This window comes from Ailuropoda melanoleuca, chromosome 6, assembly GCF_002007445.2.
Source record: "Ailuropoda melanoleuca isolate Jingjing chromosome 6, ASM200744v2, whole genome shotgun sequence".
Lineage (NCBI taxonomy): Eukaryota > Metazoa > Chordata > Mammalia > Carnivora > Ursidae > Ailuropoda > Ailuropoda melanoleuca.
In genome coordinates, this window is record NC_048223.1 from 89,602,815 (window position 1) to 89,629,195 (window position 26,381).

A 26,381-nucleotide genomic window follows, 5' to 3' on the forward strand; every position below is an offset into this window, starting at 1 on the left:
CATATAACCCTCTCCCATCTCACATTCTCCTCTGGGCACTGAGTCCTGGAGGCAGCCAACCACAGCTATGCCCATAGAGCCTGGCTGGCTGCTGCTGTCCCAGCCTGGTCCACCCATGTAGGGATAGCTCTTCCTCCTAGTGTTTGAGTGTTATTGGTCCCCCACGCTTTGGGCAGGGTGTTCTGCCTGCCAGGGTGGGCAGTCTGGGACCTGCATGTGTTCCAGGGGCCCCAGGGCCTACTGGGCTGGGAAGGCAGGAATTTCCCTTAACCCTTGGCCTCTGCTGCCATACTCCCAAACCACTGGGTGAGGCAGTCAAAATGGCCCTCATTCATGACATTGCTCTCACACACACAGTGACTTCTCGTGGCTGCTTCCAAACACTCCCAAGAGCTCTTGCCCATTGGAACCTCCACCCCCAGGAACTGCTACCAGGGAGAAGGGCTGTCAAGACGGGAGTCAGAGAGCTTTCAGTAGAATAGCCACAGAAGGAAGCCACTGAGCTTGAATTTGGGGTGGAAACCAAGGGGGCCCTTTACAAAGAGTCCCATGCTGTCTCCCAGGGCATGTCAGCCTTTATAACCCAAGGAGAGAGCATTGGCTCTCAGCATACTTCTCTATTCTTCACCCAGGAAACCTTGCGTGGGGCTAAAACAAAACCAGAGCCCGGGAATGGTGATAGGGAAATACATCATGGTGTGGGATGAAGGAGAGGACCCCACGGTTTTGTTGTGTCTCTAGAAAATGATTACTGAGAATCCTGAGGCATTCACCTTCAGTTTGTAAGTGTCTCTGCCATTCACAAACCAGAAGTCTTAATTAAAATGCTGCTAAAAGAAGCAAATCAATTAACAGATACCTTACAAGATGGTTTATTCTATCTTACACATGGAAAATTGCTTATGAGTATCATGTTACCGCTTTCGGTTATCAGCTAACAAAGGCTGCTAATGAACTACGTTGTTATCAAGTCAGATAAAAGACGCCCTGGGAATCCAGGCAAATTATTACAACACAGCACGTTGTTTTGAAATATCGCTCATCTTTCATCCCACACAAGGAGAGTAACCCAATCCAAGGAGAACCAGCCCACGCAACCACCTGGATTTCTGTTGAACTGGAAAGGCAAAGAGTATTCGAGAATGCAGCCCCGGAAATACAGGGTTAATAGTACAGGGGAGAGAAATGTTAAAGGGGCCTATGCCACAGCCTTAGGTTGATGGCAATGATAAAAAGATGGGGGTTTCCTAAGCCTCTGTCAGTCGTGTTCTCCAGGCAAAAGCCATTCGCATTTGTACAAATAACCACAAAATAATGCTCTAAGCATAACAATAATCCGTTACATCTGTGTAGGTCCCTGTAAGGTACGCCACCGGCTTTTTCATTTAATCCTTTGCTGGCTCCGTCTTGTGCGGAGCTGCAGACTGCAGGCCATTCCGAGGCCATTGAGACCTCCTCCTCTCACTCCAGCCCAGCCCTCCATTTCTTCCTGCAGAAGGTTGGTCTTCATTTGTAAGACTGGAGACTACCCCATGGTCTTCATGTCTCAAGGACCCTGAATATTCGCAGGGGCATTCTTATGGCAACTGAGAAGGTGAGGCCCTCAGTTCTGGAAAATGATGCTTACCTGTTGTTAAAGGTGGTTCTAAGGAGGCTGTGTCTTGACTTTGGTCCCCATTTGCATGAGCCATTTCCTATGGGTAGGTTCCATTGAGATGGACACAATCCAATCATAGAATCATGAACCATGGAGGACTAGGATAGATAGTGTGGATTTATTGCCTTCCATTCTTTCTTACTGCTGGTAAAGTACTCATGCCTCCCTCTAGGCAGTCAGCTTCTTGGGGAAGAGAATTGAAATTTTCCTTCAGGACAGAAACACTGTAGACAATATTCCATCTATTACTTGCCCTGGGCATTGAGTTTCACATGAAGGTCCATCACCAGCTTTGGAAGCTCAAATTCATGACATCCCTGAGACTGAAACTGTCCAGGCTGCCCAGCCTCTCCTGAGGAGGCCACTCATTTAGAGCTCAATCACTTGTTCATCTCTGGAAAAGAAGAGAACCATCAGGACGACTTACTACAGAGTGATTATTCTCTCGCTAATCATGGCATATGCCTACGCAGCAGCCACAATTAGGTAGGTATGAAAGAATTCATCAGCATATCTTAGCAAGCTAAGGCATTTCAACATAGAAAGTACGTGAAGACCAGTGGCTTCTGGGTAAAAGGGGGAGGTTTTCAGATAGAGCTCAACTGAGAGGTTGTTTTCTATCTGCCAAACCTTGAGCCACAAAACTTCACCCACTTTGGAGGCAAAAAGGGAAGAAGTCACCCCCCAAGGTTTTTTTTTTTTTTTTAAGATTTTATTTATTTATTCGACAGAGATAGAGACAGCCAGCGAGAGAGGGAACAAGCAGGGGGAGTGGGAGAGGAAGAAGCAGGCTCATAGCAGAAGAGCCTGATGTGGGGCTCGATCCCAGAACGCCGGGATCACGCCCTGAGCCGAAGGCAGACGCTTAACTGCTGTGCCACCCAGGCGCCCCACCCCCCAAGGTTAAAAGGCATATCTGCAGGAAAATACCACTCTATGTACTTGAAGAGATTGCACCGATCTGGGAAGATGCTACAAGGAACCAGGTAGACAGACCTGTGCAAAGGTAACTAGAAACTGATATATTCAAGTCCGAATTTGTGCTGTTACAGAGCACGAGACTTGTCCACACAGAGCGTATACACCTTTATCTCTGCATCTCCATAAAATTAGGAACACAGAAGAAAAGATGAGGTCACCAAACAAGACCCCAGTATAGTAGAGCTCAGGCTGAAAGTAGGGCACAGAGCCTGCTGAGGCTCTTTCGGCTAAAGGCCTCACCAGCACCTCCATGCACAGAGACTGAAATCACACCAACGCTTCAGTGTCATTTCACATAACTGTCATAATTTTAACAGAATGGCATATTTATGTGTACATTGAATGTTGCATACTCGTTTATGCCGTTTGATTGTGCATGCTTTCTCAATGTCTTGATATCTAACATGGGAGAAAGGACAGCAACAGCAGAAAGATGGGGCAGAGTGAAGCATCAATGGGATAAGCCAAGCCAAAGGCCATAAAAGAGACGGTACCTACCTATCCCATGTGTGGAGGACCAAGGACACACATTAAGGTCAGGGATGCAGAGCTTGATGGCAGCAGAGCCAACATGGAAGATAAGCAAGTTGGAAACAGCAAGGATAGTGACAGAGAGGTCTGAAGGGATTCCACGAGAGTCTAAAGGCTGTCAGATTTTTGTGCTTCTTCTTTAAAATATGGTGGGTCCAAAAATCAGAGTTTGAGTTGGATGGTCTAGAGGTCCATGGGCTCAACAGAAAGTTCATCTCTTCTATTTTCTTTAACAAGCCCTGAGTTCAAAGTGCCCTTTCAGGTATTGTTAAGAGAGGATCCAAAGTGGCTGGCCCTTGCCCATTTGCTCTTGAAATATGGATGTTTACAGAAGATGGGAAAACCAAGAAGGCAGCCCCCTGCTACTCCTGATGGCCCTGAGCTGGGGAAGTGGCACCTGTGAGCTCCTCCATGGAAGATGTTGTTCTCTGCCACAGCAGTCATTCCTCTGGGTACAGGTGTGTCACCAGCCCCTAGAGAGACAGGCACAATGTACAAGAAAAGATAAGCTGGACAGAGGCTGGAATAGTAGCTGCTGGCTGGACTAGCACTCCCAGGCTGCAGACCTGGGCTGGGTATCAAGAGAAAGAGAAGGAGACTTTTGGAGACTGTATCTGTACTATTTCCACTATTATTTAATATTGATGGTTTTAGCCAATGCAATCAGAGAGGAGAAAACAATTAGAGGCATAAGAACTGGGAAAGGAGATCTACAATTTGGCTAATGACATAATATTATGAAGACTCCAGGAAATCAAGAAGAACACACATACAATAAAAGCATTCAGTAAGGCTGTCACTATAACATTAACATACACAAATAACCCGTAAGCAATCAATGTAGGAAACATCATGGCAAACTCCATTCATAAAAGCAACAAAAACATAAAAATATTTGGGCATAAACTTAACAAAAAATGTGAAAAACCCATAAGGTAAAAACCAGAAACTCTCTTAAGACACATAAGCACAGACTTGCAAAAAATTCACCTTTCCATGAAGGACTGCTTAGTGTCGTAAAGAAGTCAATCGTCTTCAGTCTCATCCATGAAGGCAATGCAACCCCAACAAAAATACAAAGGTGTTTGTTCCATGGATAGAGTCTGGAGGTGGTTCTGAAGTTCATATGGAAGAACAAATATGCGAGAATAGCCAGAATGTGCCCCCGAAGCACAATGACAGTACACCAGATGGTGGAGTGACCCGGAAGCCTGCACGAGTGAGTGTGGTACTAGCACATGAATGCTCACAGATACCATGGAAAATAACATAAAGTCTAGGAACAGTCCAAGTCCACATGGAAATTTAGAATGCAATAAAGATCGCAAATAAAACTGGGGAAAATAATATTTTCAATAACGATACTAAAATTGATGGCCATTTGGGGAAAAGATAAAATTGGATCCATATGTCATACATCACAATAAATATTGAATGGATCAGAGATCAAAATAAAAAATAAAATCTTACAGGAACTATAAAATATTATACGCGAACAATGAATCATGGAACACTACATCAAAAACTAATGATGTATTATATGGAGACTAACATAACGTAATAAAATTTAAAAAAAAGAATGAGAAAACATATATATATGGATGTATGCAAACATTTTTTCATTTTATGGAAATCTTATATCTATAATTTTAATTAAATACATTTTTGTAAAAGGAACATGGGAAGATAAAGCAGAGACTCTTGAAAATAGTTACCTCCGTGCAGTGGGTAGGGACAGGATAGAGTGGACAGGCATGGGAGTGAGACTTCTCTGAGTTTACTTGTTTACATATTTTTATCTTTGAACTATATACATGTCTTACAAACTCAAAAAAATAGACTTAAATTAAAAGAATTAAGAAAGGAAACATTAAAATAATATACACACGGAAACAAACCCTATATCAAATTGATAGCATAACCATATAGAGAAAATAATTAATTCAATTTGACTGTAATACTTGGTACACCCAGAGGACTAAATTCTAAGAAGAAAAAGAACTGCCAAGAAATCTTCAAGTTACTAAGCAAGTTTGCAGTTGCAGAGTGTTGCGATTGTGGAAGTATTTTATGTAGTATTAGAGGATAGAGCAAAAGGGGAAAAATATTTCTATGGAACAGGATCTTCACTTTGGGTGGGGGCAGAACAGAAGTCTGGAGTGAGAAAAGCTTAAGTAGAGCCTTACATATTGAGTTTATGGTTTAAATATACATTTCCTGACTGTCCATCGAGAGCGCCTAGAAGCAATGATGTTTCAGGAGCTGTGAGCACAGATTGTGTGCAGATCTTGGCTTCTAAAAGCTATTCTGCAAAGAAAGAAAGAAAGAAAGAAAGAAAGAAAGAAAGAAAGAAAGAAAGAAAGAAAGAAAGAAAGAAAAAGAAAGAAAGAGAGAAAGAAAGAAAGAAAAAAGAAAAAGAAAGAAAGAAAGAAAGAGAAAGAAAGAAAGAAAAAAGAAAAAGAAAGAAAGAAAAAAGAAAAAGAAAGAAAGAAAAGAAAAAACAGGAATTTAAGGGGTACATGGGTGATTCCAGGTCTGAGCAGGGACAGCACAAGATGAGCCTGGGATACCTTGTTGCGTCGCAAGTCTAGGAAGTGGGGAAAAAAACCACCCGAAATCTAGGAAATGCACAAAAGCCACCAAGAAGTGACTGGTACTGGACAAACTGGGGACAATTTGAGCAATGTGATGGCAATGAATTATAATACACTGAAGTCCACAGTAATGATATTCAACGAGAAAGAGAAAAGGGGAAAGGAGAAAGTCTTTTTATCCAGAAGAATACCAGCTATCAAATTCAGAAGGGATGCTAGCATTAGAAACTCAGTATTTTGTAACCCCCAATGCAATAACTGACTCAAACACAGATCATGAACAGATGTAAAATTGTTGGGTGAAGAGTCATTGGGGGGCCAGGATGTTCACACGGTCTCAAGGTATCACCCTTCAGATTACCGACTAATTACAAAGAGGAAAATTTGTCTCCCCAGTACAGACATCTAGCAGTCACTTCCTTATTCAAGTGATCAAAGGCAGGGGTGCCTGGGTGGCTCGGCTGGTTAAGCATCTGCCTTCGGCTCAAGTCATAATCCCAGGGTCCCGGATCAAGTCCCACGTCAGGCTCCTTGCTCAGCAGGGAGACTGTTTCTCCCTCTCCCTCTGCCTGCCACTCCCTCTGCTTGTGCTCTCTCTCTCTCTGACAAATAAATAAAATCTTTTTAAAAAAGTGATCAAAGGCAGCATCGCCCACAGTGAGAGAGCCTGGAGTCATGTGCTTCCTGACGCAGTACAATATCACACACGCAGTGTCACCCCCATGGTGTTCTTACAAAAGTCTCAGTCTGCGTCTACTCAGGAGGAAACGATCAGACCAGTCCAGAAGACGGGACATCATACAGAAGTACTTCGAAATTGACAATGACGCATGGAAAGAAAGCAGAGAAGTTGTCCAACACAAGAAAAAGACAAAACAGAGACAAAATCGAACACCACGGATTCCGGTTTGGAAGACTAGAGCTATAAAGATACTTTTGAAACAATCATAGACATTTGAATATGGGCTGTGTACTAAATGCTATTATTGAAATACTGGTCATTTTCTTAGGTGTAGTCATCATATTGTGATGATGCAGGAGACACCTGGTTACGTATTTAGAGGTGAACTATCTCAACTAACTTAGGGATGATATTTCTACTAATTTTAAGGTGGATCAGAAAAAAAATGTATGTATACAGAAGAAAGCAAATGGAGGGAACTGTTAACTTGGGAATCTAGGGGAAAGATGTGTATGTTTTTGTCGCACTGTTCTTTCAACTCTTCAGTGGATTTGAAGAGTTTTCAAAAAGAAGGAAAGTGAGAGCACGTGGGTGGTGCATGAGGGGTGGACAAGTGGGCCTGGGGAATATAAACTGTGACCAATCCCACACCATCAGACCTCATCCACTGCGAGACCCGAAAGCAACAGGGCAAACAGACACTTCTGCCAAATTGATAGCTTGATGACACAAAATTTCGGATTTTTTTTTTTTTATCATGTGGACTAAGTTGGCACATTCATGGTTTGGTTGACCTTTATGGAAAAATTTGGCAAATAAAAGAAAGTTAACTATCCTGTTTCTAAAATCCCATTTTCTCAGCTCTAATCAGGCAAAGTTCCCACAGCTTCATTTTAAATCTCCCTGAAGTACCACTAAATTAAGACTTTCTGGAAGGGGGCAAAAAAAAAGAAAGAAGATGTGGATTCCTGGTGTCATGGCTCATGGCTAGAAATCCTCTCCTATCCTGCACGGGGGCCACCTCGGGAGAGCCACTGCCTTTCTCCCTTGCGGAACGAGTGATCACTCTTACAACTCACCTTTCGGAGAAATTGAGGTTTGACCTGCAAAACAGGAGAATCGAATGTTCGTTAAATCATTCCTCCGTGACAAAAAGCACATGCGAAGTTTTGCTCCAGGAGAATGGCTTGCCTGTCCTTAGATTTTCCTATCGGGTCTAACTTCTTCCTGACTCAGCCTGACTCCATCTAGTGTTACTTTTGGAAACTTGAATTGTGCCTCCCTTCTCTTCAACAATCCCTGTTTGCAGGGGAGCTCTGGTGTGATCCCTGCCAAGAACAGCTCCCCACACGTGGTGGGGGCCACATCCCAGAGCGGGGGAGGGCCCCCACCCAGCTGCCTGCCACCCCCCTGCCCCGCGTCTCTTCCTTTCCTCCCTCCAGCCACCTGCTTTCCTCCTGCACCCTGCCGGCGTTCCCCTTCTGGGACTTCAGTTTCACCATGGTTGTTGGTGAGTGACCACCACAGCCACCCCATCCGGACGGACGATGGAAATTGCCTCCTCTAGTTCTGATGTTTCAGAAGAATTCAGAACTTCCAAATGCACGCAAAACCGGGACGTGTTCTGACATGGTTGTAGGTGGGAATGTCAAGCCACAGAGACTGTTGCTTCAACAATGTTTTTAAAGTGGTCTGTTGTATTGCACGCAGTGGCATCTTCACAAACACACGCACGCGTGCGCGCACACACACGCACACACACGTGTCAGTCACTCACTACAAGCCATCGACGCTCCTGCATCCCCCCACCCCCAACACAGGCGCACGCATGTGCACACAGGACTGGAAATTTGGGAACTCTTCCATTTTTTTTTAAATTGTGTGACTAAGATACGCCTGAAACAGGGTCTGCAGAGACTTCCGGGGGGCACCGGAGTTTCCAAGGCAAAGTAGCCTAACTCAAAGTACCCCTCCATGTGCGTGGGTGGTTGGCCAAGGTAGCACGCCCACCCCCGTGGGTGGTGAGAAGATCACCATGACCATGCAGTCGTGACAGGAGGCCACCGCTGGCCACAGCAGTCTCACCAAGGGGCCCAGGGTGCCTCAGTCACCCCAGCAGAGGGCCCCGGAGGCCGTGCTGTGGGCAGAGACTTCACCACCACAGACACCCCCCATCTACATAAAACTGACTCCCATCTTGTACTCCCCACCACGGACACCAGCTGGACCCCCAAAAGGCAATGCAGGCTCTACGCCTGGGGTTCATCTATTCATTTCCAGGTCCCCTCCTGCCCCGCATCAGGAGCTAATCCTTCTCACCCAGTCCATGGCCTCCCACACCCCCGTCTGCCCAAAGCCCTGCGTGAACCCCTGATAAAGGTCAGGCTGCCTCGATTCTATAGTGGGAGCGCCTGAGTCAGCACCCAGCCCGGGGCAGTGGGAGTGCTGCCCCTGGGTGAGCCAGGACAACAATGTCCTCCTGGCAAGGGGTCCCAGCTGCACCCTCAGCAGAACCTAGCACCATGCCAATCCCCCAAGCGCTGCCAGGAGACAGAGGGGCCCAGCGAGAAGGCCTCTTAGGGCAGGGAAACAGAGAGACAGTAGGAGTCAGCCAACTTTAATTCGACTTCCCCCCGTAAGTGGTCTCACAGATTTGGTGGCATCTGAGAGCTGTTTAGCACATTTCTCCTACAAAGAGGAATGCGACAACTTAGCCAGTGTAGCTCTGGGTGTGTATGAACGTGTGCGTGTGACGTGGGACACATAGCGTCGTGGCCTCCAGCCCACAAGTGCCCCCAATTTCACCACACGTTTCCAAAAGCTCCCTGGGACTGGTCACCCATCCCTCCCCTGCGTGAGAACCCCAGGTGCAGAGGAGGTGACCTTGCCAGCAACAGGAGAACGGAGCGGCCACGGCGGGGCCTAGAGAGCACTGCCTCGCGGCCCCACTGAACCCAGGCCGGCTGCGTGCTCCAGCTTTCCTACACTCATCCAGGTTTACACCTAGATCCTAACACGGTTATGAGCGACGCCTCTTCACTCTCCACAAGTCCTGATTTGGATAATAAGGTAAATGGTCCCCGTAATCATACTCCTCTCCCCCAGCCCAGGCCCCTGTGGGGTGGCCAAACAACATGGGCTGGGGGCGGGGGAGGATGGGACAGAGAGAGAGACAGGGAGATAGCGGGAGTCAGAGAAGAAGAGGGGCAAGGCTTGGAGGCAGAGTTGATGAAACACTCCTCCGTAGGGCCGAGAAACCATAACATCTGAAGGAGGGGAGATTCTCAGGAAAGTGAACTTCTTGAGAAAATCCGTTCCCAGGGCATCACCCTGATGACGGCGTGCCACACATCTGTCTCTTTCTGCCCGGACATGCCCACCACTCCTCCCATAGACACGCCATAGCGCTTGCTGAGTCCCAGGCCCTGGGGAAGGGCTGGAGGGGAGCCCACGCTCCAGGTCCCCTCTAAAACCCACCACCCACTCAGCCCAGACCTCTGTCTGCATGCCAGCCCTTCCTGAGCACCCCCTCTACTTGGAAGTCTCCAGAAGCCTCAGATTCACTGTGTTTAAAAAAGGAGTCCCCATCTCAGCCCCACAGGCCACTGCCCAAACCTGCTCCACCACCCACTTCCCAAGGGCACCACCACGTTCCAGCCTCCCCACCCCCACAGAAGCTCTACTGTTCTGGGTTCTTCCCTCTTGGTGGTTGCACCTTGGCTCAGCTCCCAGGTCCTGGGCCCACTGCCTCAGTATCACTCTGATCCTTGCCCAGCAGGGCTTTCTTTGCAGCAGGTCTGAAGCCCTCGGGGGGGGGGGGGTTCCCAGCAGGGCCTCCCGTCCATGCTGCTACAGCGTAAAGGTATTCCATCCCTCTCCTGCCTGCAATCCGTCAGTGAACCAGAAGTTTCAGGATAGGGCGCAGACCCCTTCACTTAGCATACAAGACCATGAGCAAAACCACCCCTCTCTCCAGCCTTTTCTCTGCAGACCTTCACGTGAAGCATTGGCTGCGGTCCCGCGAATGCTTGTTCCCGGGGTGTGCACACCGACACACCTCAGCGTGCTTTCTGTCTGTGGACACTTCTCCTTCTTCCCCTGGGGGAGCTTCTCATCCCTCCGTCTGCAATCCCAGTGCTGCTTGCACCCCGAGACATCCTGCTTCCCAGCTGGACCCCTCCGCGTCCCCGGGCACAAGACAACACGTGCTTAGCTGTGTCACGGCACCCCCTGACCCCAACACTGTGCAGCAAGCACCCAGGGTGTGCCAGTCTCCCCTGCAGACTGAAAGGGAGCCATGTTCCCTTAATCCCCAACACCTAGCCCGAGCCCCAGTGCCCATTCATTCATTCATTCAACACTTCTATATGAAGTATCCACTCTGTTCCAGGCATGGTCCTAAATGCCGGGGCTACAAAGATGACAAGAAAGACCCCACCCTCAAGGACCTTACACTTGAGGGGGAAAATCATCAAAAGAAATAGACGAAGAAATATATCACATAATGTCAGTGAAGGGAAAGTAATACGAAGAAAAAGTGAGGTGAGGGAAAGACAATGATCAGGGGAAGGGGTTTCTGTTTTAAACAGGCCATCTAAAACGAAATGGTGGCCTTGAAGCAGAGATATGAAGGAAACGAAGGGCAAGGCTTGCAGCTATCTGGGACAAAAGCATTCCATAGGACCGAAAACAGCAAGGGAAAAGGTATTGTGGCACGATTGTCCTCAGAGGACATAGTCTCTGTGCAGAAGAGCAGTGTGACTCATTGCCGGCAGGGAAGCCAGGTACCCTGGAGCAGGCCCTATGGGCTTCCCAAGTAGGTCATAGCAAGGGCTAGGGGTGTCATTCGGAGCACTGGGCGGACGCACTGAGGGGTTCTGCGTGGGAGCTGGGGCAGGATGTAACCGAGGGTATGCAGAGGCACTCAAGCCCCCTTTGGCTACTGTACCTTGTGGCCCCCCACTCTCACGACTCCTGCCCACTGAACCAAAGAAGGGAAGAGGGGGCAGGCGTGCATGGGGTACATTCTAGTCTCCTAGGAAGCATTTTGGCATGAAGAGAAGGGCTGGGATGACAGGCAAGGAAGCACAATGAATAAAACAGGAGGGAAAATGATACCCTGCACTTACCACGATAGTGACCTTACCTTGGGACTGTCTTCTTCAGTGTGACGGAGTCTAAGGAGAGGAAGCAGGGCATTAGGAAGGGGACACTGTGATCAGCAGCGTGGCTCGCTCAGTGCCAGGCAAGCAGGAGCAAGGCAGAGCCCACCTGACTCAGGCAGCTCTGAAAGGCTCCCTGGGTTGGGGCCCCTGGGGGTGGTGGTCTCGGGCTGAGGGCTCTTCACCCTTCTCCTTCAGCTCTGTTGGAGTTTGCCCTTATCTGGGCACATAACTGAGCCTTCCCTAGAGACCTCCTAGCCCTATCACTCTTCATCATCCCCCTCCGCTTGCCGCTTCCGGACCCTCTTGGTCTAAAGGGATCCAGCACGTCTCCTAATCATAGGGATACAAAAATAATGGTAAGCAAACCCCTATGACCAATTAAGCCCCTCATGCCCTTGGGCACGCTGGCATCTCAGGAAGCCCTGGAGGGCTGTGGCTTCTCTCCCGGGCCCAGACTCCCCCTCTGCATATCTCCGCAGATAATAATCACATTTTCCAGAGACACAGTGAGGCTCCTTCCTCCTCACCCTCGGGAAAATGTCATGGAAAACCGCATCGTGATCCCATTAAGCAGGCAGACGGGACTGGGAATGAGTTTTCCAAGTCCCATCTTGAGAGAAAGGGGATGCAAATCAATGTCATATTTTGCTATCAAAACTCACAAACTGACTGCGGGGTCTGGGGGCTGAGCTTCCCGGCAGGTGCCACAGGACACCGAGAACCACACCAGGGTTCACAGCAGCCCAGCTCTGTGTGGACCAAGAGGACACAGCACTGCTCTGAGGAGGACCTGTCCAGTTTATGACAAAAAAACAACTCAGCAGCACCACCGATGCCCACCCAGCCTCATCACCTCTTGGGATCCATTTAATCTGGTCACATTTCTGGATACGGAAATAGAAATTTCTGTCCGAAGCCTACTCACCTCCCTTCCCCACCTTTCTCCAAGAAATCTGATTCTTAGGAAGGGAAAAGGAGAGAGAGAGAGAAGTGGGGCGGGGGAGAGGTGGACAGAGACACAGAGAGGTCACTGTGTTTCTTTTCATCCCAGTCTGTCTGTCTTTCTCTAGCCAAGTTTCGGAGGGGCCCTGGCAGCCTCAGGCTGCCAGGACTGCCCTGGTCTGGGCGGGGCGGAGTCGGGCTTGAGGTCACGGCCCCCTTACCGTGGAAGCCTGGGCTTGTGCTTCTCAAGTCCGAGGTGTCGATATCAAACAAATGCTTCTTGATCATGCAGATCTTCAGGACCAGGAAAACAGCCGATATGGCTATGCCCAGAGCCGTCCCGATGATGGCGTACTTGATGTCTGCAGGGAGGAATTGAACAATGGGTATCCATCAGGCACCACCCTGCAAAGGCCTTCTACAGCTCCCTTCACATTCAGGGTGAAGTCCAAAGTCACCCGAAAATTCCACATTCCAATCCGCTCAAGCCCAGGGGCACATTCGCCCCCTGCCCCTTGCCCACACCCCATCCCCTCCTCCTGGAACCCCATCCCGCTCTCTTCTGCCATGGGAGTCATTCCCCAGTGGCTGATGGCTCCCTTCTCCGCTGGCCTCGCATAGCCCTACCTCACTTGCCTTTGCATTAATTCATTATCTAGTATGTTTTAATTGCCTGTCTGCTCTGTGGGGAGCACCGAAGGCAAAGGAAAAGATCTGACTCCGTCTTGAGGGCCTGCAGTCAGCGGGGCAGATGGGAGCTCGCCCTAATGCCAGGTTAAAAGGGGGAGCTGGGCTGGTGGGGGAGCTGAGAGCCTTCCCGGAGGAGAAGGGATGAACATGTCTAGACGGCGGTCTGCAGACCGCGCTGTGCCTGCTGAGGGCAGCCCCTGAGGTGGAGAGAAGCTGGGACCGCACAGGTGGAGGGAGGACCGAGAAGCATGGCAGAGTGCCGGGTGCCGTGGGGGCTAGAGCTGCTCATCTTACAGAGATCTGACGAGGGCAGCCCTGGTGACACCGGTGCCCTTTGGGGACAGGCTCTCCAGCAGGTCCGTGCCCCTGGGGTAAAGCTGTGTGAGCTCCTCGGGCAGATGAGGAAGCAAGTGCTGCCCTGTTCTGTGATGACTGGCAGGAAACCAGCCACGCTCCCAGCAAAAAAAAAGAAGACCCAGAGTGTGGTCAGGACAACACTCGTAGCCATGATCAGACCAGGGGTCGAGGGCCAAAGCCCTGTCCCCAACCACTGTCTCCCACAGGTCCGGGAAGGCCTGCCCTGGGCCTCTCTCCTGCTCGGCCTCCAGGCCCAGGAACACCGAGGTGGGCTGCTTGTTGTCATGGAGCGCCCTGGAGCCCTGCCGGGGCGGTAGAACCCTCCTCCCGACCCACGCCAGGAGCACGGTTCCATGGAGTTCCGCTCAGCCAGCTCTTTCACGTGGCCTCCAGGACGCACGCTCTGACTCCTGCCTGCTTCTTCAGCCCCTTCCGTCGTTCCCACGAAGCCTCTCATCCCAGCCAGACTGTACTGTTTCTAATTCCCCACCCAGGCCGGGGGATCTGCTGCCTCTGGGCCATTCCCTCTGCCCGGCCCCATCTTCTCGCCTCTCCTCCTTCCCCTGGTCTTGGATCCCATGTCACTTCCCCGAGCCCCCATGCCTGGCTCAGCTGTGACCACACCGTTTATTGGACGATGTTACGGAGCGCGGCTGTGGGCCAGGCACCTTCTGTCCTAAGAGCTTCTCAGCTATGAATCCATGGGCTGAATCTTCTCGCCAGTCTCCCCTCTGTGCTCTCTGTGCCCTGTAGAGAATGTCTACACCCAGCATTTGACACAGCACCTGGCAAGAAGGAGGCATTAACAGACGTTTGCCAAATGAATGCTGGCAATAGATCGCACTGCAGGGGTGCCTCACACTTCTGGCCAGAGCTTGACAACTTCCATTAGGAGACCAGGCTCAGGCTAGGGCCACCGTCCCTGCAGACCGGCCCTCGAAGACCCATGGCAAAGCTGTATGCCTTGCAGGGGAAGGAGTCCAGTAATGGGCCACTTCCTTCGAGGCGACACTGGGGATGGCACTTGCATGAATGCACTTAATACTTGCAGCGACAGCTCCGGGAGCTAGGCACTGTTATCATGTCAGTGTGATGAATGAGGAACCAGAGGCATTGAAGACTCAATAACGGGCCCAAAGGCCAAGAGAAGTGGGTCTGAGCCACGCCACTTGCACTGGTTGCCCGTGATGCCCTGCAAAGGAGAATCCCCAGGAGCTAATGAAATGACACCACAAGCCACAAGGTCAAGGGCTGCAGGGGCTTGGGCTGGGGGTGGGTGGATGATGAGACCCAAGCCTGGTTCTAGGTACAAGCTTCCAGGCAAAGGCAGAAGCAGGAAGTGTCAAGACCCCTGCTTTTCAAAGAGAGCAGGTGACTTCATTGGGAGGGGCCTGATCTTCCTGGCTTAGCTCCAAGACAAGCTCGCCTCCCAATTCCCCAGCTATCAGAGCTTGCATGATGGCCAAGGGCCACATCTGCTGACTACAGACAATGCTGCCTGGGGTGACATGTTGGGTTGACGCTCTACAGAAGACATCTCACTCTGCATGTGGGGAAGGGATCATCACAATGGAGTTTGGGATATTTCTGGGGGCCTCACTTAGTCGATGGATAAAACTGGGGAGTTATGAAGCAAAAGCACACAGCCTTGCTACAATCACAAATCCTCTTGGAAAGTCAATGTCTTCTGTCTTTCCGTCCACTCATAAACATCACAGACACTCCCATACAATACGACCTTGGTCTTGTCGGTTCTCCCAAGCCCCTGCTGAGCTCGTTTCTTTACAATCTTTACATTAAACCTGCTGCTCCAGCTAGGTTGAAAACCACTCCAGGGATGGGACAAAATCTTAGACGTTGCACATGGTTGGGCTGGGCTGTTATGAGTAGCTGAGCTAGGAGCTGACTTCCAGACTGATGCCCAAAATTCAGAGCCACATGTACACCGTGCTCACCCTGGCGCCTTTGCTGACACCAGTCTGGCCCCTCTCTGCCATTACCTGGCAGCAGGCAGGGGACAGGTCAGGGCAGAGCATCAGCAAGTGGGGCCAGGCACACAGAGGGGCGGTCTCTCCCCTGCCCCCTTCATGCACAAACATCTTTCCTGGGTCTTCCTCTGGTGACCATCACTCCCCATGAGATGCAGGCAACGTAAAAACTTTATATGAGCCCGTGATGAAACCTGAACGGAGAAACAAGAGAGAACACAGACCAGGAAGAGCAAGATGGAAAAGGAGAGCCAGAGAGAAAGAAACACAGAGAGACTTGGTCACACAGGGACGCACGGAGGCTGTGTCATAAGAGCTCAGACCTGGGCAGCAGGGCTGAGAAGGAAAGAGGAGAAAGATCATTAAGTGTCAAAAACAGGCCGGGTCTAGCCCTCCCTGACAGCACCAGGCCCCAGTGCTCAGCAGGCAGCCCAGCCTCCTTCATCTGCCTGGCCCCCCAGGACATGGTCCTGAGCGCTTGGCTCTTTCTGCCCCTCCCTGGCAGGGACTCCGTGGCTAGAGTTCAGCTCAGCCCTCACTCCTCACCCCCAGCCTGCACTTAGACACCATGCTCCGCATTCCATTCTGTACTGGACCCAAGCCCTGAGGCTGCCCCTAGTCCCTGGCCCCAAACAGGCTCTCTGGGCTTCAGGCTCTCTTACCACGTCTGTCCAAGGTCAGGGACTGAGGGACTGAGTAAGTGCCCTTCCAGCTGCAGGCAGACAAAACGGGGCGGTGGACACACTGGTCCCAGTATTCCTGCTAGCCAGCCAGATGGCCACTCGGCGGCAGCCTTTCCCCTCCTTGGGGGGGGAACTCCCTCCTTGCAGCCTTCCCCCTGCACTCCGCCTCTCTGCCCTGCGTTCTAACAAGGCCCTGGGTGAGGATCCATCTGTCATAAGCACACTAGCCCAGCCGACCCCACCCCTGCCTCCTGCCAGGGTCTTGAGCTGGAGGAGTACCTCCTGGGCCACAGACCCCCTGTGAGGCCCCAGTGCTCATTTCTCCCTGCTCTGCAAACTAGCTGGAAGATGGATGGCCCTAAAAGCACAGCTGGAGGCTTCCAGCATTCTCCTGCATTCAGATCTGTGAGAGCCCCAGGAGGAAGTCGCAGGGCACTTTCTTTGCTGGAATTCTCTGGGTTCTCTGGCAAACAGGAGGAGGAAGCGTAGCAACCAGAGGATAGACTCTCTGACCCAGGGGAGAGTTCAGGGGGGCTGGGCAGGGGCTGGCTGGACGAAGGCGGGTCTCCCTGGGGGCATGCGGGGACTGTGCTGGCTAGTTCACCAGGCAGTAGCTGGCCCAGTGCCAGCCAAATCTGACTTGACCCACAGCGCGCCTCAGGCTGCCCACGCTGACCCAGGCACCGGGGACAGGAGCAGAGGCCCCAGAGCCCAGGCCTGGCTGCTGCCTAGCACAGAGAGCACAGGGCTGCCTCTAGATGGGTCTCCACCCTCATAGCCCCCCTGTGTGCCCAGGAGCTCCCACCAAGCCGCACACCTGAGGCTACACCTGTCGAGGGATGGTGCTTTTTCCTCAGGTGCACAAAGGCACTTACGACTCTGAGTCTAGAGTCCCTGCTTCTTCCTTGTGCCCCCTTTGAACATGCCGCTGCCCGAGGATGCTATTCCACCCCTCCCTGCCGAAATAGCCAGTCTCCAGCCCTCCTCTCTGCAGCCCCTCCCACCCCAGTCATGTAGAGCACCACCCGCTTCTGCAAGTGATTTCCAAACCAGAAGGAGCCTCCTGCGAGAGTAAATGGTCCCGAGGCCTTGAGGCTCGCTGGGTCCCCTTGCCTGAGACAAGAGAGGGCAGCCTGCAGGGGAAGGGAGCAGTAGGGTTGCTGAGAGTGAGCTGAGGGTGTGGCGAGCCTTGACCCGTCTCTGTTGGAATCTGACCCACTGAGAGCCCATTCCTGACGTCCAGACCTTCTGTGTGGCCCACGACACCTGTTGGGCCCACCCTCAGTGGGGACTGCAACTCTTCACCACCCTTATTTGGGCAGAATCAGGCTATGTGTTTCCAGTTGTGGGGTAGTGGGCGTGCGAGCGCTCAGATGTCGTTCTATAAGTATCTGAACTAAAAATAAGGAGAAGCCGCCCTAAGTGTTTGTCAACTGATGCCTGGCCATTTTCATCTGCGAACTTAAATATTGCAGAACAGCTCCTAACTTTAGATCTCATGGATTCTAATGTTCCCAGCCAGAGGAAGGGGCTCCAAGTGTCTAGACAGGCATCCGTCTTCTCCTAACGCTGTCAGGAGTGCTCTGGCCTGCAGTGTGCTCAGGGTAGGGCATCCGAGAGCAACCCCAGACACCTGTCCCCCATAAAGGAGCTCATGGAGCGACAAGGGAGACAGAAGGAAAAATCAGAGTGTTAGGGCGGTGTCCAGCACCTTCCTGCAAACCTCTGTCTCCACTAGGTAGAGGAAGTCTGAATGGGGGCGTGTAGGATGGACGCTTGCTGTGTGGCCTGCACCCCTCCCCTGACCCTTTGGTTGCTAGCAGTCCCTTGGCTTTCCTTTGGGGAACCACCTCCACATGATTCCCCCAAGGCTGGCTCCAGGAACAATATGTGACCCTTACCTGATTAATTAGCATATTTCATCTTCCTGTCAGCAGGGATTGGTTGAGGGGTGGGGCAGGGGATCCAGTTCAGGCCAATGAGACTCAACTCTGGGACTTTGAGGGAAATATGGAGAAACAGGAGTGTCTTCTGGAATTGGTAACGGTGGGGCTGAGGGAAGCCCTCTGGTTGGAGAGAACCTGCTGGGACTGAAGGCCCCACAGAAGACGGTCCAGCTGAGACCAAGTCTTAAAGATAGGTCTTGAGGCCCTGAATCCACCTCTTCTTGACTTACCAATCACCTTAGTAAGGAAACACTTTCTTTATCTTAATCGGATCCGAGCTAAGTCACTGTCATCTGCAGTCAGAAGAGCCCTGATGACTTGGGTGGCAGGTCCTTCATGAAGCATCACTGGAAATCAGGTTGGCGAGGCAGGGAGGGGAGCAGAGAATGCTGCCTGGGAATGAGCTGCTCACAACACAGCCTCTAGTTGATAAATCCAACTAGGGGCCGCAGGCTAAGCAGCCATGGCCCCTCCATGGCCCCTCCGTCTGGCAGGATGCAAAGCCGTCCTTGCTCCCGTGAAAAGTTCTTACTTATCCTTCAAGACTTAGCACAAAGCCCCCACTTCTGGAAGTCCCCTTTCTCTGTTTGTTCAGGATCACCCCTGCCACCTTGTCGCACCTCTGCCCCCCACCCGGCCCCACTCCACTTACACCATGAGGCAGGTAAGCAGTTTCTCTCCAGGACCAGGATGACATGCGAGATTCCTTGGAACTCAATTTCTCTTCCTGGGAGATGCAGAGAGAAGATGGAAGGGGGGGACCTTGACCGAACTGGGAAGCAACCCCAAAACCACCAAGCATGAAACCAGAAGTGGCTTTGAGTGGTAAGACTGAGTATCCAGTACTGAGTGATAATGTGGGCTCAGGAGGGAAGTCAAGTTCAGCCAAGGAGACACGAGTGACCATTGCTCCTGTAACTCTGAGATGGGGAAACACTCGTGGCACACACGCGGCACACACGCAGCTGCCATTTCCGTGGGCACCTCTGTCTTCCCTGCCTGAGGTCCCCGATCAAGTACGGCGCCTCAAGCATCCCACCAGGAGAGAGGATCAGAACGGGAATTGGAAGTGCAGACGGAAAGGGAACAGTCCGATTATTTTTCACACGTGGTTTGATCCTGGGCCTCACTCTTCTCCCCTGAAAATGGGAACTTTAGACCCTAACATGTAGAAAGGACTCACTGAGACAGCTTCTTTCTTTCCATCTGTTTGTCCCCAGCCCCCTGAAATGTAAGCTGACCTCGGGGGTCCCAGCAAAACACAGGCGTGCTTCTACAATCCAGCCGGTTGGGTGCTGTGGCTGTTCGATACCCTTTCTCCTCCACAGAGCAGGGCTTCCCCCTGCACTCTGCCTCTCTGCCCGGTCTCAGCACAGGAGGTTCGAATGCGGGACGGAGGCTTCAGTCCTCTCCTGAGCGCACCGCCGGAGGAGCCCCGGGCTGACCTGGGTGATGTGCGCTGGGCTCTCCAGTCTTCCCCTGACGCAGCTGTGACTTCCCAAACCTCAGGCGCCCTGTCCACAAGCCTGGGAAGCTCCCGAAACTGCTCTTGCTCCATCCCACCTTCCGGCCTTGTTGGCCAGACCGCAGCAGTCAGTTCCAAGTGAACAGGCCTCGCCGCTCCTCTCCCAGGGCCCTGGCGGTCCCCGCTTCCCAGGAAAGCTCCTAGACCCTGGCCGAGCATGCACCTGCAGGAGCCGTGCACGGTCCAGAGATAGAAAGTGAAAGGAAAACTGAGGAGTAAGGACAGCAGAGCAAAGACTGCTCCGAGGGGCCTCTGTCCACGGCCAGAGCACACACCGAGTCAGGCCACCAGCTCCGCAAACCCAGCCCGGCACCCCCAGCCTGGCCAGCCGTGCGCCTTGATGCCCGAACCTGCCCACCAAGCAGGGAACTCCTCACATGGGGTCCCCATCACACATGGAAGTCTGCAGCCGTCAGCCATCCGGGAGAACTAGGAGGACCTCTTGGGGAGTCAGAGAAGGGCCCCTGGAGTAAGAATCATTTAAATTAAAAACAAAAGGACAAGTAGGACCTAGTGAAGATGGGGGGCCATGTAATGTGGCCAGGCAGGGCACGTGTCCAGGCAGAGGAAAAGGCACCAGCCAAGGCCAAGAGGACTAGGAATAAAAAAGGTAGCACAGTGAGTCAGAGCAGCAAGGGGGCACTGGTAAACTGAGGCTCTCGGGGTTTTTCAGAGGAAGAGGACGGACAGCTAGCCAGGACACAGCTGCCCTGAGCAGGGGCTGGAGTCCGGAGGCTACCCCGAAGAAAGAGAGGCTGACCCAAGGCTCCGAAACACATGGAAAAATGCCTCCAGCATCCAGAAATAGCATCATAATTAAGAGGAAAATAGTACTGGTGGGTGACCAGACAGTACCAAAACTTGTGCCCACTTTGTTTTTCCTGAGCAATCTTTGCTAATTAATTCTTAAAGATTCACACACTGGGATTAAAACACTCAGCTACAGAAGCCAAACTGATCAATACCTTTCCAGGCTAATGGAGGGGATGGAGGCAGGGTGCCGGCTTCAGCCCAAGGTAGAACCAAGGGCATTCCAGGAATGGGGAGCGTTCCCAAAGGCGTAGAGCCCCCCAAGGCATCCCAGGCCCATGCTGGCCAGCGGATGGTGACATCAAACACTGTCACACCTGGCAGGGGTGCTGCTGAAACCTTGAGGGAGCCAGAGATGCTGGAAGCCAGGGGGAGGTTGAGGCTGCCCTGGTGGGACACATGGTGGTGTCCGGGGAGGGCAGGACCAGAGGCCCGAGCGTGGGGACACCCGGCTAACCCTACACACACTGGTTAAGGGGGTGGGTCCATCCTTGAATGTCTCCGTGGGGGGCATGAACGCTTCATATGACTGACTCCATGGTGGGTAGAAAGGGATGACACTTGGAACCAGAGCATCTGACTCTCCATTCTGCCACTGTTCAGCCAGTGGCCTGGGGCCAGACAGGACATGACTCGCAGCTCGGCGGCCACTCTGCAANCACCTGGCAGGGGTGCTGCTGAAACCTTGAGGGAGCCAGAGATGCTGGAAGCCAGGGGGAGGTTGAGGCTGCCCTGGTGGGACACATGGTGGTGTCCGGGGAGGGCAGGACCAGAGGCCCGAGCGTGGGGACACCCGGCTAACCCTACACACACTGGTTAAGGGGGTGGGTCCATCCTTGAATGTCTCCGTGGGGGGCATGAACGCTTCATATGACTGACTCCATGGTGGGTAGAAAGGGATGACACTTGGAACCAGAGCATCTGACTCTCCATTCTGCCACTGTTCAGCCAGTGGCCTGGGGCCAGACAGGACATGACTCGCAGCTCGGTGGCCACTCTGCAACAGGGCTGACCACACACAGGAAGCCTCAAGAGCCACACATAGGTGCTGTGAGGATCCCCTGAAGCTGTGTGGGCACAGACCTCAGGGGCAGGAGGGATCTCTCCTCCACAGGCCCCCAGCCACCCAGTTGAGATGGTGTCCTTAGCGTTCCTAGAGGCCACAGGAGACGTGGGAGGAAAGCAGGCCAGGAAGCAGCTCTGGGCCACACCCCAGGTCAGAAAGATTGTCCTCCCGGTCAACATGACCAGAAGCTGCAGAGCCGAGCAGAGGCCTCCAGAAGGCTGTGTGAGACCAGGTGGGGGACAGCCACTCAACCTCGGGGTTTCAGAACTGGGGAGGCCCGTTTGCAAGAGCGCCTTTGCAGAGAGAGCAGGGGAGGCTGGAGGCCGTGCGGAATAACTAATTAATGATGGTAAAGTATTGTGGAAGGGAAAGCGCTGCATAACCGCTAAGTGGTGGGTTATTATTATTCATGCAATATTCATACCGTGCTCTTCAGCCTCTGAGAAGCTCTGCTCCGCAGTCCTCGGGGACCAGCTGAGGGAAGCATGTGCCCCGGGGGCGGGGCTGTGGGAGGACAGCTGGCCTGGCCCACAGGGAAAGGCCCATGACACTGCAGCCGAAACGGAAACCCTCAGCCAGCATGAGAGCCCGGGGCTTGGGCGACACCCCTCCACCTGCCTCCATCTACCAGGACCGAGGTTCTCTGAGCCCTACTGTGTGCCAGAGTCTGTGCCGGGCATTTCTTTTTCAAGGCAGCTCCTAACATTTGCAGAGTCAAGGGCATGCCACAGTCTAAATATTTAAAAGTTAGAGGCCCATCCACACATGACCTAGCCCGCTTCCCCTCAGGGCCCTGCAGGACACTCTCCAGGCATCATCTTTCCAAGGGGGAAGCTCAGCCCCGCCAAGGGCCTGAAGGGTGGCCGGCTGGTCTTCTGGGCAGAGCGGGAGGAAGCGGGGCCTGGGTTAGGCCTCCTGGATGTGAGGATGCTGCAGGACAGGGCCTGGCCTTCCACCCAACACCTCGATTTCCCCCCCTGGACTTCCGGCCAGCGCTGGGGAGTGCCTCCCCAGCTAACCTGCCACGCGGAGGAAGGAAGTGAGATTTTCTGGCTATCTGCCAAGGAATGCCTGTTGGTCACTGAAATAAAAGCCGTCCCTCTCTTGCTGTCTAGTTCCCAGGCCCCCACAAGGCTGGGTTTCCTCCCTGGACAGACCACCCTCACTTTTGGCAGCCCGGTGCACACACAAGTCCCCCTCCCTTATGGATGCGTGCTGACCCAGTTCCTGAACTTCTAAAACACTTTATGACAAGACTAGAAAGAAAAAGTATGTGTGATATGGAGGCTTTTTAAAGCCAGAGTATGGACAGGGGCCTTTCTCTTGGGGGCCTTGGTCCTTATCTCTCCAGGGAGCCCCGGCAGGTGAGGAGCCATCTCAGGGTCACACACCTGAGTAAGAGACTCCTGGGTTGGAGCCCTGGTCAACCTGGCTCCAGGAAAGGGTCTCACGCTGGCACACAGGCTGGACAGTGGCTCCAAGTTGACCATGGTTTCTTCGTGTGTCACATGTGGCTCAATGACTAGGGTTCATCCGCAGCTTGGAAGGATCTCTGTTCTTAGTGCCCCCAGGTCAGCTTAGGGATCCTCTCGGAGTGTCTCCAGAGCCTTCTCCGGGTCAGCCCCATCCAACATTGTGTTCTGTGGGGCAAAACCTGGGCCAGCCACAAGCTATGACAGACACCAGAACCTCCGACCTCAGGCCACATGCTGCTTCCAACGGGGAAGAGAGTAGGAGGCGTGCAAGGCGGCCCGCAAGCCAGCAGGCCCTGCTGGTGTGGCCCTGGACAAAGCCAGCCTGTCTGCCCTCTCCCAGGAAGTTTGCCTTCAGCCAGCACACTGGCCACGCTGCAGCTGGCCGGCTCTCCTCCAAGGTTGTGGCAAAGCCCTGCAGGACGAGGCCCATCTTCCTCCCCACGGCTCACAAAGCCCTGTTCCTCTGCTGGCCCGCGCTCACCTCTCAGCCTCAGCCCGTATTCCCCTCCACTCCGGCTACCCTGGCGCCCGCGCCTTGGCAGGGGCTTGTCCTCTCTTCTTAGAACTCCATCCTTCCCGTCCCCGCCAGATTCGTTCCTACGCAAAGTGCCTGCAGACGGGCTCCCGGAAGTGGAGGGTCTACTCCAGGCATGAACCAACCCACCAACAAGTACTGTCGCTGGGCATATGCGGGGCCGTGGCCTGGCGAGACCAGATCCTTGCCCCAACAGAAGTGACAGTACAGAGGGGACAAGATCCCAAACAGGCAGCCATGAAGACGGATACTCTACTAGGATAGTGAGGGGCTCTGGGAGAGAGTCTCGCCCAGGGCCCTAGGCAGGAGGAGCATGGATCCCGCACAGAGCAGACGATACGTGAGGAGAGGGCTTCAAGGCTGGACCAGAACTTGACAGCTATTCCATGGGGCTGAAGAGCAGAAGCCTGGGGTGGGGCACGTGATGGGTCTGGGAAGGGCCTGTGGTCACAGTGAACACTTTGGTCTGCCCGGGTAGCAGTGGGAAACCATTAAAGAATTTTAGCCAGGCAGGGGCATAATCAGCTCCCACTCACTATGACTCCTCCTCCAGGAAGCCCTCCTGAACACCCTAGTTTGGATCAGGGGCTTTTTCTCTGTCTTCCTCCACATTTCCTTCATCTCAGCACCTAAGACACCACATTGCACTGTCCTTCCTGTAGACTGTCAGTTGCTTCAGATCAGGATTTGACTTTGTGCCACAGCAGAGGCTGATAAAAATCAGTATTTGCTTACTGAAGGAGAAAGCTCTGACGTCCGTGGGTCCCAGTATCATAGGGGGGCCCCAGAGCCCAGCTCCAGGCCCGTCACCTCTTCCCTGGGACAGCAAGTTCCTGACAACATGGCCCAAAGGTCTGCATGGGTTTCTGGGGGGGCGGGGTGCAGCCAGGTTCCAGGCAGAAATTCCCCAGCTGTTCATCTGTTTTGTTCAGGAGAGGGCAAGCCAGTTCATCTTACTGAGAACCATTAGCCCGTTATTTAATGGAATCAAATTTAATAAAAGGAGCAGTTCAGGCAATTCTGGAGGATAAATGAGGGTCTGGATGTGACAGAGATGCTTACACTGACTTTAAAGAGGAAGCACAACTGGTTTAATTTGGAAGTGAGTGAAAAAGTCTGCTGATCTGTGTGACGGCCACACCAGCTCCCGGGAATCCAGGGTTCAGGGACCACCGGGAATTCCCAGCAGGCACTTTGCTGAGGTCACCGCACTGCCTTTACCTGACGGCATTTTCTTCCCTCAGGCTCCCCCAGGATCGGTGCTGTGTGTCTAGGAGATGTTAAGGGGGCCAGAAGGCCCTCGCCAAAAAGCTTCCTCCAAATCACCCATCCGCCAGGCCCTTAACTCATTTCAGACCTCCGTTTCTGGAAAAACAGACCAGGCTTACTTTTTCCTATTCTTCTCACTAAATATAGCTTAAAGCCTAGATATTACATAAAAACACAAGAAGATCTTGAAAGATGGAGAGAAGAAGGCAAACGGGCTGAGGACGTTGGGAGCCCCACTGGACGCAGCATGTGGCCCAAGGTCGAAGTGTGGCCATCACAGCTCATAAAAATAGAGTCAACAAAGCAGACTTTCATTCTCCACTAAGATTTCTAAATTCTGTTTGACAGTTTAGGCTAAAAAATAACATGTCTAAAGTAGTTCTCAATATATGTAGAGGAAATATTTAAGAGAGGAAAGGGACATAGAGATACAATGTCCACTTTTCACTCGAACTGTTAGAATGTTGACAACAGTAGATGGTGATACGTTATGTATATATAACGTAAGACCTACAACAACCACTGACAAGGCTATGAAAAGAAATATGTTCAAAAACACTACAGACAAATCAAATGGAATTCTAAAAAATGTTCCAGTAACACACAGGAAAGAAGGAAAAAGAGAAACAACAGAGAACAAGGAGAAATCAAAATATAGAGTGGCCAACTGAGAGCCCCAACATGTCAAGAACTACATGAAATGTAAATTGCTTATATCTACCAATTAAAAAACAGGTTTGCAAAGTATATTTAAAAAATAATCAAACCATATGCTGTCTACAAGAAGCTCACCCCAAATACGATATAGATAAGTAGAAATTAAAGAATGAAAAAAGAGGGGCGCCTGGGTGGCACAGCGGTTAAGCGTCTGCCTTCGGCTTAGGGCGTGATCCCGCGTTATGGGTTCGAGCCCCACATCAGGCTCCTCTGCTATGAGCCTGCTTCTTCCTCTCCCACTCCCCCCTGCTTGTGTTCCCTCTCTCGCTAGCTGTCTCTATCTCTGTCAAATAAATAAATAAAATCTTAAAAAAAAAAAAAAGAATGAAAAAAGAAATCCATGTAGACATTAACAAAAAGAAAGAGGAATGATTATATTTCTATCAGATACATTGCAGAGCACAGAAAATCGGTAGGGCCAGCGATATGACATGACATTATATTACATTATATAATGATAAAAGAGTCAATCCACCAAATAGACACGGTAATCCTAAATCACTATAATCAAACAACATCACTATAAAATATGTGAATCAAAAACTGATAACACTGAAAGGAAAAATAGATAGATGCACAACTACACTTAAAGGCTTCAATAGCCCTCTCTCAACAATCGATAGAACAACTAGACAGAAAATCAACAATGATTCAACCATACTATCAAGCAACAGGACCCAACACCAGCAGACTACCCATTCTCTTCACTTAAATAAGATATATCAAGATATCTAGACTATATCCTGCATCAGACATCAACAAAATTAG

General features: G+C 51.7%; 1 long non-coding RNA gene across 1 annotated transcript; it reads right to left on the bottom strand.

Annotated features, from left to right (window-relative positions):
* Positions 1 to 12,909, bottom strand: LOC117802714. Its single transcript, XR_004626190.1, has 3 exons — positions 12,774 to 12,909; positions 11,592 to 11,622; positions 1 to 2,051 (listed from the first exon to the last, which is right to left on the bottom strand). It is a non-coding gene; the product is annotated as an uncharacterized LOC117802714 (long non-coding RNA).
* Between the last annotated feature and the right edge of the window lie 13,472 nt (positions 12,910 to 26,381).